This window comes from Mirounga leonina, unplaced genomic scaffold, assembly GCF_011800145.1.
Source record: "Mirounga leonina isolate KUSES-001 unplaced genomic scaffold, KU_Mleo_1.0 Mir_151, whole genome shotgun sequence".
Classification (NCBI taxonomy): Eukaryota; Metazoa; Chordata; class Mammalia; order Carnivora; family Phocidae; genus Mirounga; species Mirounga leonina.
This window is the reverse complement of record NW_023270377.1, coordinates 81,629,709-81,646,081: the sequence shown is the minus strand read 5'-3', so window position 1 is coordinate 81,646,081 and position 16,373 is coordinate 81,629,709.

Here is a 16,373-nt window from a genome sequence, read left to right as displayed (position 1 = left end):
TTAATAGATTGAGTTTGGAGCAGAACTGGACAAGATTTAACTGATGACAGTGCCACAGGTAGGCTCCTGGCTGCAATTAAAATAATGGTATTTCTTCGCAAGTGTCATTTGATATGTTCCAATTAAAAACAAAATTCACAAAGGTAGTATAAAGGAATGTTGATAAGAGAAATTAAGGTTTACCACCAAATGTCTTTGTACACCTAATTTAGCTACAATAATCTCATTTAATTTGTGGTTTGTATTCATCATAATTCAAACAAATTTAAAAGTCCAAGAAGAATGACACTTTATTGTATCTATCAAAGTACACAGGAATAAAATCTAATTTGCAGTTGTACATAAAAATGGAGAAGGCAGAGAATACGGATTTTTAAATATCCTAATAACCAAACATCTAGCTTAATAAAATGACTTACTAACACATATACTTCCTTAGAATTTCTTAGACTGAAGCATATATATGAATTTTATTTTTAACTAAGAGTAATATATATATGACTTTTAATAGGTAAATCTGAATGTACTGAGTGCATTTAAAGGCAAGGTGACACAATCTGTAGAAAAAGAGGACAGTCACAAATAGAATTCCCCTCAGTAAAGAGCTGCAGTAAAACTAATGAGTATCCTAAGGAAATTGAAATTTTCACAATACTTTGTGTATTCATTTGCCTGTTTATTTTGTAATATAGCATAAAGCCTAAGTGAGACAGGAGCAAGGATTTTGGAATCAGATGATATGTATGTGGTTAATAAAACTAACGGCTAACTGTAAGTCTCTGTAAAATGCAGGTATTGCTTCTTATCATTAGGGTTGTTAGGAAAATTAAAGAAGATATTTTATATGTGAAACACACAACTAAACAATGACGAATAATAACTTTTTTCTAACATGCTGGTAATAAAAAATGTTCACAGAATAAAAATAATTTATAATTGAATTATACTTCTGGTCATTGAGAACAAATTTTATTCCTAACTGTTTAGAAATCTCTAAGAATTAGCTTTTTTAAAAACTATCTTATTTTTGTTTCAATAAACATTTTTGTGTTCTAAATAAAAAAGCAAATCTCTTTTTACAACTGGTGGTGTTTTTATGCTAAAAAAGTACAATTAAAATAAGTGGTCTTTTCTCAAGCTGAGGGTAGAAATGTTACAAAGAAGATTTAAAAAAAAATGTTCATAAGTATCTGAAATTTGCTGTGAGTTTACAAACTCAATGGAGAGCATTTTAGAAATATCTTTAAATATTTCAGAATTTACAATAAAGAAGTAAACCTCTGCTATTATGACTATAGTCTTCTAAACACTCATTTCTAAATCTTAATAAAGCCTAATAAGTAAATATTGCAATCTAATTACACAATTAATATCCTCTTCACCCTTGATTCAATGAAACACAAGTCACTAGAAAGATGAAGTTTTTCTCCTTAATTGTTGAAAAATATAGAGATAGCATATAATAACTTAGTTGCTTTCTTGTCTTATTTACCTGTAGCCATAACTCTCTCGATCAATTACTACTGTTCACTGTTCTAAGTGTTCCCTTTCTCTTTAACCGGGTAGATTTGGGGAACTATCGAGAGTAAAACTAAATTTAAAAAATATATATAGATTTTCTTTTTTCTTTTTTTAAGAGAGAGTGGGGGCAGGGGTAAAGGGCGAGAGAGAGAGAGAGAATCTCAAGCAGACTCCCCACTGGGTGTGGAGCCCGATGTGGGGCTCAAACCTACAATCCTGAGACCATGATCTGAGCTGAAATCAAGAGTTGGATGCTTAACTGACTGAGCCACCCAGGTACCCCAAAGATTTCATTTTTAAGTAATTGCTATACTTAATATGGGGCTTGAACTCACAACTCCAAGATCAAGAGTCGCACGGTCTACCAACTGGGCCAGCCAAGAGCCCCATAAACCTAAATAAAATTTAAAGAAAAGATATTCCCTTACTTGGAACTGGAAATACAAGCTAGGCTTATTTTCCAGTAGAAAGTTGAAATGTGACTTGAATATTCCTTTATCTCACGTGACCCTCACAAATGATGAGGCAGATACATCTGTCCTATCACTTCTCTTAAAAATGAGGTCATGGAAGTGAGTCTGTGATTTTCCAGGATCCTCCTCCTAAAGATCTGAGGAGCAGGATAAGGAACAAAAAGAGTTTCCACTCACAATCACCAAGAGTTTATGCCTGCAATCATAGAATTATGCAATTTTGAATTCTATTGAGGAGTTACCACTTTGAAAACTAGAGAGATCTCTTTTTAAATGGACATTCATGTAAAAATGTTTAAAATTTAAACCTTAGCCAAAACCCATAAACCAAAATATTTCCAACATATAATTCTTTCATGTGCTCATAATAGTGCCCTCCCTAAAAAGTTGCCCCAAAGCAACATAACGTTGCTTCATACGTTGCTTTCTAAAGGAAATAACATTCCTTCAGAACATATGATATCAGGTAGTCCTATCATACCATAAGAGCAACACCAAAAAATAAGTGTCTCTCTAAAACACTTTCTGAATAGTACAAAGGTTAACCCAGGTAATGAAGCAATGACCTTATTAGCAACTAATTGCATTTCTTATTTCCAATGGACTTATCTAATGAATTGATGGATACTGTAACTTAGGTGTTTTATGGCTAAATTATACCCATAATTTCTAAAATGTGTACTATTTTTTCAATATAGTAGTAACACCTGCTGCTAAGTACAAAAATGATTAGCCACAAACCAACCTACTATAGAATATCAAAATGCATTTACCCAATGAAGAACTAATGGGAATTATGCAGATTATATTTCCTTCCCCGCTGAAGGCAACCAAGCTTCACGTCAATAGCAAAATGAAAATATAACTCAAATATGAAACAATATACAGACAGAGACATAACCAAATCTATTTCTGATTATTTTTAGACATGTTTTTTTTTCATGTAATTATTTGGTAGCAAAGAACTGAAATAAAGGTTTAGAGCATTTGGTGTGTACCTGAATAGCTCTAAGTATTAATCAACTAAGAATATTATTCAGATACTTCATATCAAAATGTACATGCGGAATTATAATGTAGATTGTGCATGCTAACAGAAACCAATTTTATTTAATGCCTTATCATAATTAGATTTATTCTGTAACTTTCTTTTAAGCACTATTCTGCTGATAACAAAGAACTGAGAAGAGTAAGAAAGTAATGCACTTGGTCGATCAACTTTGGGAAGTAAAATGAATTTCTAAATTCTCTTTCTGTAGTACTAAATGCTAAATAAAAATGTAAAGTTATTTTTTTAGAATTTGTGTGATTGCATAATTCATCATAAAAGTAACTGTTTTTTAGTAGATGCCTTTCTTCTGTGGACAACTTTATCCAAAAGAGAAATGCAGAGATGAAGCATTCCTTTATCTCTCAATCATCATACTTTTGCAGATGAGCATCACTGCAGCATATGTAATAAAATAGCTGTTTTCACTCTGAGCAACCGGCAGAGAAGAAAAGAAGCATCTTTTGAAACTGAAGATATTCAGCATATATTAAATTTAGTTATCTAGATATGTGTTTCTATTGCTGAAGCTTCAGGACATATTTGCAAATTTTAAAACCACCACCTAATCATTTTGTTGAAAAACATCAATAGCTAGAGATTGCCCAAATCATAAAGTCCTTTGCACAAACTCTGGGAGCTGTCTTGTCTACAGAATCTTTCCTCCAGCAACAGCAGGGATGAACAGATGGGCCATACCATACTTTTAAACATCTATAGGTTTGGATTCTGTCTGAAAAGCTGGCAAAATTACCCAGAAAAAATTGACAAGATTTAATTTCATCGAATGTCATTATGATCATTTATTCAATGGTAGAAAGAAAATCTCCATCAAGTAAACCAAAAAGACTGTAAGATCAAGAGTTTACAGAGCCCACCATTTCCTATACTGTAAAATGATCAAAATAAACAGATATATTGAAAAGTGTTGCCTTTCAAAAACTGGAAAGATATGAGACACAAAAGATAATAGAGCAGCGCCTTCTGAGAATATGACAAATCATCTTATTTATTGCCTAATAGTTGATTATTATAATTGCCCTTATCTGAACTATATTAATTTTCTGTTTGTTTTGATACTGACATTCTCCATATTTATTGCACAAATTTGCCTGACTAATCTCACATGTAAAAGAGTTTGGAAATCTAAGAACTAACCAATTATAAATCACCAATGTTGAAATTTACAGCTGATTAGTAAGCTTGAGAGTGTACTATGAAGTTCAATTGAATCTCACTAAACACTGAAATAATTCATTTGATTGTGAACCATCTACCCCAGTAATAGGAAGTTTTACACTCATTGTACAGGGCAACCTAGATCATTTAAATAGATTCTTAATAATACAGGCTGACTTTTAACTAGTTTCTAGAAACCAACATATTGAATAGCAGTGGCTGCATCAGTCTTTTGCCATTCAAACCTTTTGCCATTTAAACTCTTAAGTAAAAAGTGTTCTTTGGTTTAAGTGAACCCACTGAGGACAAATCACCCAGATGGCCATGGTGCCAATTCGGCAAATACTAAACTGCTTACTGGAATGAGTCAAGTGCACGACTGATTAATTGATTTAGTCACATATTCAAAACTTTTGCTTCTTAGCCCATTAAAAGTAGCACTAATGAGCGGTGTCTGTGACCTTCCAGTGAGAAGCCGCAAGTTCCACAACCCCTCAGTATTTACCACCCAAATTTAATCTTTTTAATGGACACCTTAAAAGGGATCTGATAGAAAATACTAAGAGCTGCTCAGATACTAAAACACTTAGGGAGGCTTTTGATTAATGTTGCATGATTAATCAATTGATTAATATAGTTTTCAATACAGATGTTAGGACACTGTCTACTTTAATCAACCATTCTGAAAATAGTGAAGATAAATGCCGTACTTTTGTGTCTGCTTAAAAAAAAAAAAAAAACCTTTCCTCAAAGGTTGTTAATTATGACATAAGCCTTATTTACCACACTCAAATTTTATCTAATGTCGACATTTTTATACATAGAAACCATTAATGAGATAAGTGGGATCCTTTTGGCAAAGCCATATTTTAATCACTTTAAAAATAATTTATTTATCCAATTTATGGACATTTTCCTTAATGAGAAATTATTTTGGAATAATGCTGCAGAATGCATTAAAATCTTAAAGTTTTTATTATTATTTTCCAAGACTGTAATTTGTGATGATGCTTTCCACCATACTAAAACTGAAATCTTTATTCCAGTCAAAAATAATCACCCTGTAATTACCGTGACAAACTGCCCAAGCTGTATCATCGTGGCCATTTCAACTAATGATATTGTATTAGAATGCCTAGCAATAGACTTCAAATGGAAAATATAATTATGTGCATTAGTTTGTCTAAGCATTTATAAGATCACATATCCATCAGTTTTCAGGTCTCATAAAGAAAACCATACATCACTGTCAGTGTGAGTTTTGTTATTGAAAGCGCAGGCCTTTACAAACTGAGCTTAAGATGTGTATCTTAAATTTCACTTGTTTTGTGGATCACTAAAATCCCTGTAAATTAAACCAGCATAAATGAGAGGAGTTTTTCCTCTGGTGATGGAGAAACTCTGCAGCATAGACCACTTCACACTCTGACCAAATAGAAGATTAGCCAGCCTGAGACAGCTTAATCTAGCTTTTCTACACCTCTTAAATCTAGGGGAGTCTGATTTGGTATAAAAGCCCATGGAAAGGCTTTTGGGCAAGGTATCAAATTAAAGGTTTCATACTGTTGGCTTCACTGACCTGAAAGATGAAAGAAATCAGGAGAAAAAAAATCATACAAAAAGAAATGTAAGTGGGAGTTGTGGCAGGGAGGCAAGAGGGGACCAAGAAAGTTCTTTGAAAAACAAGCAATGAAGTTGAATGTATTTATAATGAATGATAGCATTAAAATGAAAATATTGATAATTAAGTGACTGGACGAGAAATATGGCCCTGACACTACACACAACAAACTTTATAACCTTGGGAAAGTTGCTCAGCCTCTTTGTCTCCCAATTTTCTCAGTTGTAAAATGAAGAGGTAGACGGATTTCATGATCTTCTCTAGTTTTCACTTATGATGATGAAAGTAGTCAAGGCTCAATTTAGAAAATATTTTCTCTGTTAGTTCAAATAAAAATATGTATTAAAAAGTGAAACCTATTTACGGGTAACTGTTTTAATTGATTGCAGAAAATAATTTATCAACAGGTATATGACGTTCCTCCCCTACCAGGGATAATAAAGTTATAAAATGCTACACTTCCATGTGCTCAAATTAGAATGCTTAAACCTCTCATGTTGCATGCTCATCGTCTGTAGGAAATGAGAAATTTGTGCGTGCTTTCCTCCTGAAATGTGTTACCTGTGCATGATGCTGAAAATGTGTTCAAATATACTCTAGCATCCCTAAATCAGTCTTCTACTAGTTCAGAAAAGTGAGAATTCACCTCTGTATGATACAAACCTGATAGAAATGGTTTCTCAAGAGCAGCCAGATAATGGTCCTTGACAGGACCAGGTAATTCTTTACTGTGGGATGTCTTATGTACTGTAGGATGTTTAGTGGAATTGTTGCTCTGTACCCACTAGATGCTGGTGATTCCCCTCCACCCACCACAGTCATAAAAGTTAAAAATGTCTCCAGACATTACCAATGTTCTCCAGAGGGCAAAATCTCTTCTGGTTGAGAACCACTGTCCTGGTTGATGAGCAACTAGTGAAAATACTATCTTGACCAAGGAAAAGCAAAATGCTCTTAAATCATAAATATGTAGATTTTAAAATAATTCCACGGTCACTTATTTATTTTTTGTAACCACTTTATACAAAAATATATAAAAAGACCTAAGTAGCAGAAGTATTTTCTGGCACAAATGTGTGTTTTCCTCTATTGCTGGATCTGGGGATGTTCTTTAAGTCCCGACTCTGAGAAAAATTTTAACTAGGAATGTGATTACCTAGCCCAATCTAAATCTAACTGGAGGAAAAGGCCAAAGTGAAAGAAACCAGGAAAACATTAAATAAGGTAAGATTTGTTTTACCCAAGAAAAGGAAGGTTTTTTGTTTTTTTTTTTTTAACAGTTGGTTATCTTGATTATTCAGCTCAATTAAAGTCCTTATGACTTGTTACATGTCGGTAACAATTGCCAGTTGTCCTAAATATGTATATAAACATACTTCACTTTTTAAATCAATGCATTACTTTTATAAGTTAGGAAGTATCTTTCTTGTTTTATGGATAAGAAAATTGAGGCTTGGAAAAGTCAATACTGCAACGAAGTAGTGGAACTAATACTCAAATCTGGGTTTTCTAACTCAGTGATCTGTGTGTGACCTTAACCCACTTTCCTCAACTAGGATATTTTATTAAATTCTCCCATTATTTCATACAAACAGAAATTGTATCTATTCAGTAAGTCAAAATATTGGTCAACTTTGTTTACTTCAGCTGTCTTTATGCCAAAAGCCAGAAAATTAATGAGTTAAGAATCTAAATTTTTGTGCCATGATCTGCCTTGATTCAGAAGTAGGAAAGAATAAGAAAAATTGGTCAAATCTTTTTTACTCTTGAGGCCGTTAATCTAACAGTTCATGGTCTATAGACATGATGCTAAATTCTATGAAGTATTGTAGCACTGAAGTCATTATTATTAAGTCCCCAAATTCCAGAATTTAATTTGGCATTTCCCTGAGGTATTTACCATGAGCTTCATTTTTGACTTCATGAGATCTGGCAGGATTGTGGGCCATATAGAACATGACAGTCATCTTAAAACTCCATGTCAAACATTTATGTCTACCATTGTAGAAGAACATTTCCTGTTCTCGGTAGGAAATGTCACTATTCCTTTGACAAACTCAAGCTATGCTAACATTAAGTAACACTTAGCAAAATTCAGCCTACATCGTATTATTTCCATGTTTTGGCGCTGTATGCATTTGTCTATGCTTTCAACTCAAAAGTTGAGCAATATTGCTTGCTGTATTTTGGTGCCAGCATAGATTTAAGCCATCCAAACAAGACTGTGTATTTGAACTGACAGAGAGTAAATGATTTGCATCTGGCATAACTGATGGTGGTGTCAAAACCTTGGAAGATGATTCATTGGTAAACATATTCCTCTGGATGCCTAGCCACACATGCCCAATTTCCTATCCAGGGATGGAGCCAGATCATTGCCAGAACAATGCAAAATATTTTATACAGATAATTCAAGAGATTATTTTGATCTGACAGAAAACAGGGGGGGAAATGTGGTAGAGTTTTTCTTATTGATGAGACAAGATAATTTTTCAACTTCATTGCAGAAATTAAATTTCATGCAAAAATGCCTTTCTGACAACTATGGAGTTGATGAACTAGTAAGAATTATCACAAACAGCAAGCTAAAAAAAAAAAAAAATCTAATCTACAATTCCAAGATGTAATTGGTAAAAACAAAACAAAACAAAACAAAAAAAAACTTGAATCAGGTCAGGATTAAAATGATGATAAAAAAGGCTTTAGGGCCTTAAAACAAATGCTTGAACTACCCAGACCTCTTGAAAGAAATAGCTATAACTCCAGATACTGTGCTCAATTCACAATAAGCTTCCAATTTTTATACTAGCAGCCTTTTGAGATATACAAGCTCAATGGAATGAACATCAAATTTTTCCATTCTAGGGCTTAAGGAATTTATACATGTACTCAAGCTGGTACTTGCAAATGGTATTTTCTCCAAATGATCATAGAACTGAGCTGAATTAAATGTTCCATTGAAGAATTAACACATGCCATATGCAGGGAATCAATTTCAAAATATTCAAAATTAAATGCATCATTCTATTAAGCTATATATAATCTTTCTTTGATCATTTAGTTGACTTTCAGGATCTTGAGGATCAATCGATCAATCAAAAATAACTATAGAGAGGCTACTCAGTCGTAGAATCAGTGCTAGCTATTGAACATGACACAAAGGAGATTCAGACATGATTTCTATTTCTATCTAGCTCATGGTCCGGAGAGGATAGATAAAAAATACACTTTAAAAGTACGATGACAGAGCAACACACTATTGAAACTGATATACGCACAGACTCTTCCTATATCACTTCGAAGGATGCATTACTGGGAGGTGATGGTAAAGGTGATTGTTACAGATGAATGTGTCCCTCTAAAATTCATATGATGAAGTTGAAAATATGAACATAGTCTAAAATATGACACAGACTGTTTTCAAGGGTCACATTTCTGTGGCTAGAGTCAAATAGTTATCATGCTGAAATTGTAAGCAATGGTGAGGCAGCCCCCTAACATGGCTGTATTTAGAGACAGAGCTTCTCAGGAAGTAATTAAGGTTAAATGAGATGACAAAGGTAGGGCTCTGATCCTTTGAAGAAGAGACACCAGAGAGCTTGTTCCCTCTCTCTCTCTCTCTCTCCACAGGCTCACAAAGAAGAGATCATATGAGCATACAGTGAGATGGTGGCTGCCTACAATTGAAGAGAAGAGGTCTCAGAATAAAACCTACCTGGACGGCACATTAATCTTGGACTTCTCCTCCAGAACTTGAGAAAATTAATTTCTGTTATTTAAGCCACCTGGTCTGTGGTAGTTTGTTACAGGAGCCAGAGTAGACAAAAACAGTGATACTTCAGGTGCATTTTGAAGGATGAATCAAAGTTTTCCCTCCACAGCAGGAACAAGATACAGAATGGGGAGAAGTAGATGGAGAATGGAGAAGAGATAAAGGAAGTAAGGGCCAGGAGCAGTATGAGCAGAAGAGTCCTGGGAAACAAAGTAGGCCACACAAATATACCTGGTTAGAGGTAGATTGTGGGGAACTTGGCAGGTAATTTGTTTTCTTTTCTTTTCTTTTTTTTTTTTTTTTTAATTTTCAACCTTCTGATGTTATGGCAGGTAGTAATAAATAGATGAAGTATACTATAAAAGTTTGAAATATTTGCCATGGAAAATGAAAAAATAGGGGCACTTGGCTAGCTCAATAGGTAGAGCATGCAAATCTAGATCTCAGGGTCATGAGTTCAAACCCCACTTAAATTTAAAGAAAAAAACTGTAAAGAAAAAGAAAACGAAAAAATTGTAAAAAAAAAAAAAAAAGAGAGAGAGAGAAAGAAAAGAAAAAAGTAAATTGATCACAAATCACTAACAGCCAAACAGCATTATTAGGGTTTAGCAGAGGTTAGAAACAGGGAAGATTGAAGGGGGGGAAATCTAAGGGGGAGACGAACCATGAGAGACTATGGACTCTGAGAAACAAACTGAGGGTTCTAGAGGGGAGGGCGGTGGGGGGATGGGTTAGCCTGGTGGTGGGTATTCAAGAGTGCACGTACTGAATGGAGCACTGGGTGTTATACGCAAACAATGAATCATGGAACACTACATCAAAAACTAATGATGTAATGTATGGTGATTAACATAACATAAAAAAAAAGAAACAGATTATAAGGACTGATGAGTTTCTGTTGTTGCTGGTGGTGATGGTAGTGTTTTCCATGTGGAACAAAAGTGGATAAAGCAAATTAGATTGACTAGGTGTCACCAGCTAAACCCCAAGACCTGACCTTTACTGTTCACCTCCTCGTACCCACTGACATTTATTCCACATTTTTTCCTTAAGATCTCCTTTCCAGCTTATCTCTTAACTCAGGTAAAAGACCCTACAGAGATAAAACCCTGTGAAGGAAACCAAAACCACCCTTCAAGCAATAATGACTGCCTGGAGGCCCTGACTACCCAGATCAGTTTGAGCTAACCCCCCCAACTCACCTGCACAGATGAACCACTAAGTGGCCCATGCAGTGACCTACAGTTACCTTTACCTCATTTTAATACTAAAATCTCTGCCCAAGGAGGAGCACCAGCCTCATTTATATAATATGCAGTGTATGTATAGGCATGTTTCCTTAAGGCGCATGTGCAGTCTTAGGCCAATCTACATCTGATGTCAAGCTTCCCTATCAAAATATTCATCCTAACCCTAAATAAAAGGAACCCATTCACCCTTGCTTAGGGAGTCACAGTTTTTGAAGTTTTTCCTGTGATCTCCTTGTATGCTGCAAATAAAGTTTCCTTTGTGAGGCAACTCCACCTGGTGTACTTTCTATCTGTGAGTCACTAAGGAACAAACTCATATTAGTTTGGTTACACAGGTATGGAGGACCTGGGGGAGGGAGGTGGGGGGGAGGAGCAGCCGTGGCAGAACCAGGAAATGAGTTTACTGTGGGTAACGGAAAAAGGGCTGCTGGCTAACTCAATGACCTGGGGGTAGTACAGAAGAAAACTGAAGTCAAGCAAGAGAAAGGTAGGAGAGAAATTGGAAAAGGAAAAAAAAAAAAAAAGGAGAAATTAGGATGAAGGGTGGAGAAAAAAATAAGACATTTTATTTAACAGAATTAAGAGCCAGGAAAAAATTTTGAATAAAATCAGAATTATTTTAACTTGATAAGTATGGCAGAGAGACTAGTGAGCTCTTCACTACACCAGTTTCTTTTCCTTTGTGGATACCCATTTATGTAGCACAATTCCCATCTAGCCAACATAGCACAGGAAGAATTGATAAAAGCCACATCCAAGAATGGCCTATAAAGACCTTCCTAATGTGATTTCCACATCTTTCCTCTTCCATGGTGAACCTGGAAACCATGTCTTGAAGACACAGAGCCACAAGATGGAAGGAGCCTCAGAGCCACAGAAGCACCTGTTTTCATCAATGTTGCTTTAATTATCAATACAGGAAGAAATACAGATTCATTTAAGACATTTCAAGTGGATTATTTTCTGTAAATATAAGAATACTTTTCAATTTCTATAAAATAAATACTAAATAAGCTAATTTCACATATACTCTAATGATATCATGACTATGCATAGCCCATCTGGGAATTGCTGTATGGTATTTTCATATGAGATCTTTTGGGAGTTCAAAAGAGGGTCATTTAATGATGACTATGAACAATTTAGCCAAGTATAATGACATATTTATTGAAAAGTTTTCAACTCAAAACGTTCCAGCGTATCTTCCTAACACAGTCCTTTTTGCCCTCCAGGCGTCCCTCCAAACCTGTGTGGGAGCCTAGTTGTGACTGTAAGATTCAGAGAGGGAGAAGCTCTGAGGAGAGGCTTATTTGCCTCAATTCTACTCTAGCGGCTTCTGGGCAGAGTTTCTCCCTTTCTGTTTTCACCACGCCTTTGAGTGACACAAACGAAGCTACTGTGTTTTAAAAATCCGAGGGTCTCATAACCGTTCCTCCTTTTAGCCTCTCAAGTGGTTTTCTAAGGGTATTTTACAGCTTGTTCCTCCAGATAAAAGGAGACAACATTAAAAAAGCAGCCTCTAAAGCTCCATCCTTTCTCTTTTTCACTTAGAAGACAAAGAACACATGCCAATGCTAATGAAGTGCCTTTGTATAAACAAAGGAAGAAGCTGTGAAAGGCCTTATTCCTGAACCTCAAAAGTGGCAAAAGTAAGTTTTTCCCTCTGCTGCTCCTTCTCATGCTAAACTGCACAGGCTCTCTTCCCAACCTCCCACAGTCCTCCCAGGGGCAGCGCTGAGTAAGGTGAGAGAGGGCGTGGCTTCAGCCAGAACACCAATTATGAGCTTGAGGGAGGAAGACAAATTCTGCTGACCAAGGGGCCCTCAACCAGGCAGGGGTTGAAGAGAGGGGCGTGCTTTCAAGAGAATGTGTGCTTTGGAGCCTCTGAGGTCCCGGTGCTAGACACCTAATTCTGTTAATCGGAGAACAGTTGCCCTAGATCAGTCAGTTTCCTTCCTTGGATCTTCATTTTTCCCTTCTAAACTATGCAGAAGTAATATCCACTTCACATACTTGTAAGAATTAAAGATCATAAATATAGGCAATGTGCAGAGCCTAATAAGGGGACCTTAAAAAAAGAGCGATAGGATTAACCAATCATCAGACATCGGAGCACCCTACTTTGGTAATAGCAGCTTCTTCAAAATAGCAGGAAAGTAATAGGGAAACATGGTGACGGTATACGGGGTTCCTCTGTACTATCTTTGGAACTTTTCTGTAAATCTAAAATATTCCAAAATTAGAAGAGTGTTAAAAAATAAAAAGCAGGAATGCAACAGCTGCATAGATCTAATAAGCATAATAATATATTTTCCATAGAGTTTGCCAAAATAATTTTATACTAGATGTGAAACCTGAAGGTGAATTTTAGCTAAGACGTGAGCATAGGTGTTTCAAATAATGCCTCACAGCAGAAGATTTTTAAGTCAAGCCCACACAAGTTGGAAACAACCGGCTTTGATGGGGGTGAGAGTCAGGGAGGTAGACTCGAGAATTTACTACAGATCCATAATACACTTATCTGAAACTCTTCCAACAAGATGTGTTTTGTAACTTAGACTTTTTCAAGTTGTAGGAAAGAATTACAAAACATTCTACATGAAGTCTGGGGCAGCACCTTGTAATTGTATTAGTATTAGTAATTAGAATTAGTAATTCTCTGATGAAATTAAATAGTCAGGGAAATGAAATGAAGAATACAACCTCACATGAAGTTAGCTCCAATTTTTGCCACCCGATAGGCATTTATTTCAGTTTTCAGAGCTTTAGGACTTAGATATCTCAGGTAAAAAGTTGCAGATATGCATACTGAGAAAATCCCTAAATATCATCAACCAACATTTGCTTCTTTCCTCCCTCACCACCTCGTATACAAGTCCTTAGAGCAGGGGAATGGCTTTCACCTCAATAGTAGCAAAGAAATGTACTCTATGTACAATTTTTATAAAGGAGAAAGTAAAGCATAAAAGCAAAATTTATATTTCTTTGTGCCATTCTGACAATTCTGTCTTTTGTCTTCGTGGAATTAATTACCCATCTCTCTCCCCTGCTTCTACTTTCTAGATATGTCACAGACTTAGTCAAGCTTTTCTTCCTAAAATGAAGAGGAAAAACAAACAAAAAAGCCAGGTTACTATATTTTCCTAAAACTACACTTTCATTGGAGACCATTTTATTTTTCCCAACCATTAAAAAACAATAGTTCTTTATCCACAAATCCTGTTTTTCTTTTAATTTTTGACCTCCTCAGTTAAAATTGGTGAGCCAAATGAATATTTCAATTTGAATAATTTAAAAATGCATGATTCCTGCCTTCTTCATAGATAAAGTTAATTTAGAAATAGCATTATTGAAACCAGGCATTCTTTCTAAACCAAGAATTCCAGATGTTTTTAGTTGCTGCCTATGACATTTCCACAATCAGAATAAATTGTGTTTCCACAGTAATGTAATAGATAGAAGTGCTGAATAAATCTCAAGCAGTTGAGATGACAAAATTAACATGCTGATGACATTTTAATGTTTCAATATAATCAAGGGGGCATGGATCATGCCTCCACCAGTTCTAATATAATTCTATTCTTTAATCTTTTTCCTAGACAAAATAAAATATAGATAGATTTCAGAAAGTATATAACCAGAGTATGCTTCAGTCTTCAGGCAAGCTGTTTAGGATGCATGTGAAATGCTGTTTAGGTTCAGCTTTGCCAGTAGATATTTTACCAAAGCAATTGAGTTATACATAAAAAATCCTGCATTAGGACATTTTGTTTTCTCTTTCTGAAGGTGGTTGTTGATGCTTCTGGTACAACTATTGTTTTCTATTTAAGCAGAAAGTTTGCTGACTTAAACAGGGAAATCAGTATATTCTGATTGGATCCAGTGAACAACTGCCAATTCACCTACTCACATAAAATATGTAAACAAACAAATAAACAAACTTATTGGACTCAAAATGAGAAAAAAAGACAAATATCTGGTAATCATAAAAATACAAAATGTTTGGGGGTGCCTGGGTGGCTCAGTTGGTTAAGCGACTGCCTTCGGCTCAGGTCATGATCCTGGAGTCCTGGGATCGAGTCCCGCCATCGGGCTCCCTGCTCAGCAGGGAGTCTGCTTCTCCCTCCGACCCTCCCCCCTTTCATGCTCTCTCTCTCTATCTCATTCTCTCTCTCAAATAAATAAATAAAATCTTTAAAAAAAATACAAAATGTTTGTTTTTTGTTTTTGTTTTTGTTTTTCTAACGGAACAATGCAAACTGAGATCTTAGAGCCAAATTCATCCCTGGAAGAAAAAAATAGCCTGACTACGCATGTAGGTTGAAGATCTGTACTGAATGTTGACAAAGTTGTATATTCCTTGTTAAGTGGCATTGGAGAGGAGAATGAAAGACAAGGAGATAGAACGGCAGTACCTCTACCTCATCCTCACACGGAAAGGGTGGTGATGACAGTCTAAATGAGAACACTAAACCATGATGGCTTTGCCAGAAGTCAGATATAGATGTAAGAAGTCAGGTATGGATGCAAATGGATGACATATGATAAGCAATATCTGGAGCACTCATTGTGTTTATCACAGAACAGTGACAAAATAAGTATGTATTGCTAAAGAGTAGTTTTCAGTCTTTGATTATGAACCTTTTTTCAAGCAAAATCTCATCCAGAAACATAATATATTAAACTAAAAAGAGAAGAACCCCCTGAGGGAGCAGAGGCCTAATGGATGGCCCTGATGTGCCCTTCTAAAAGACAATGCTAAGTCTGCCATAGAAGATTTCCCAAAATATGGAACAGGCACAATTTTCCCCCAATATTACCTTCCCAACACATTACTCTATTTAGGTCACTGCCAACAAACTGATTAAAACATATATTTACATAAAAGCTTCTAATACCTCCCACCTTTCCAACCTCTACCCCAATTCTGGAGGATGACCAATAAGCAGGGCCACTCATGCCAGGCCTCTGCTTACCTCTCTTTTTTCCATATGTTCCATGTGTGAGAGTGGATGATTTCAGATGCAACTATAAGAAACCCCATTCAGAATGGCTTCAGTAATGAGGAAATTGACTGTCCCTGCCCTAGATATAGGGCAAGTCCCAGAAGGACAAATAGAATGGCCTAAGGATATCATCATGGGGCTTAATTCTCCCATCTCTCTGGTCCATTATCCTATGGCTGTTTCTCCTAGTGGGTTAAGTTGGCTTCCAAAAGTAATTGGGGCTTCTTTTGTTCATCCCTAGCAAGGAAGGGGTGGGAGGGAGGGAAAGAAGAAGGAGAGAAAGAGGGGTGAGGGGGGAAGGGGAAGGGAGGGAAGAAGAGAGAAGAAGGAGAGAGCCATAACCATGGAAAATAGGTTTTATTAGTTTCATTGGCTCAATCTCAGAACAATTAACAACTAGCAAAGGAAAACTAAGTATCAGCTGGCTGAAGGAAACAAAAGGGGCACTTTGTGAGAGCACCTGTGACTCTACCCTTTACTGAAGTCTGTCCCACAATCCCACA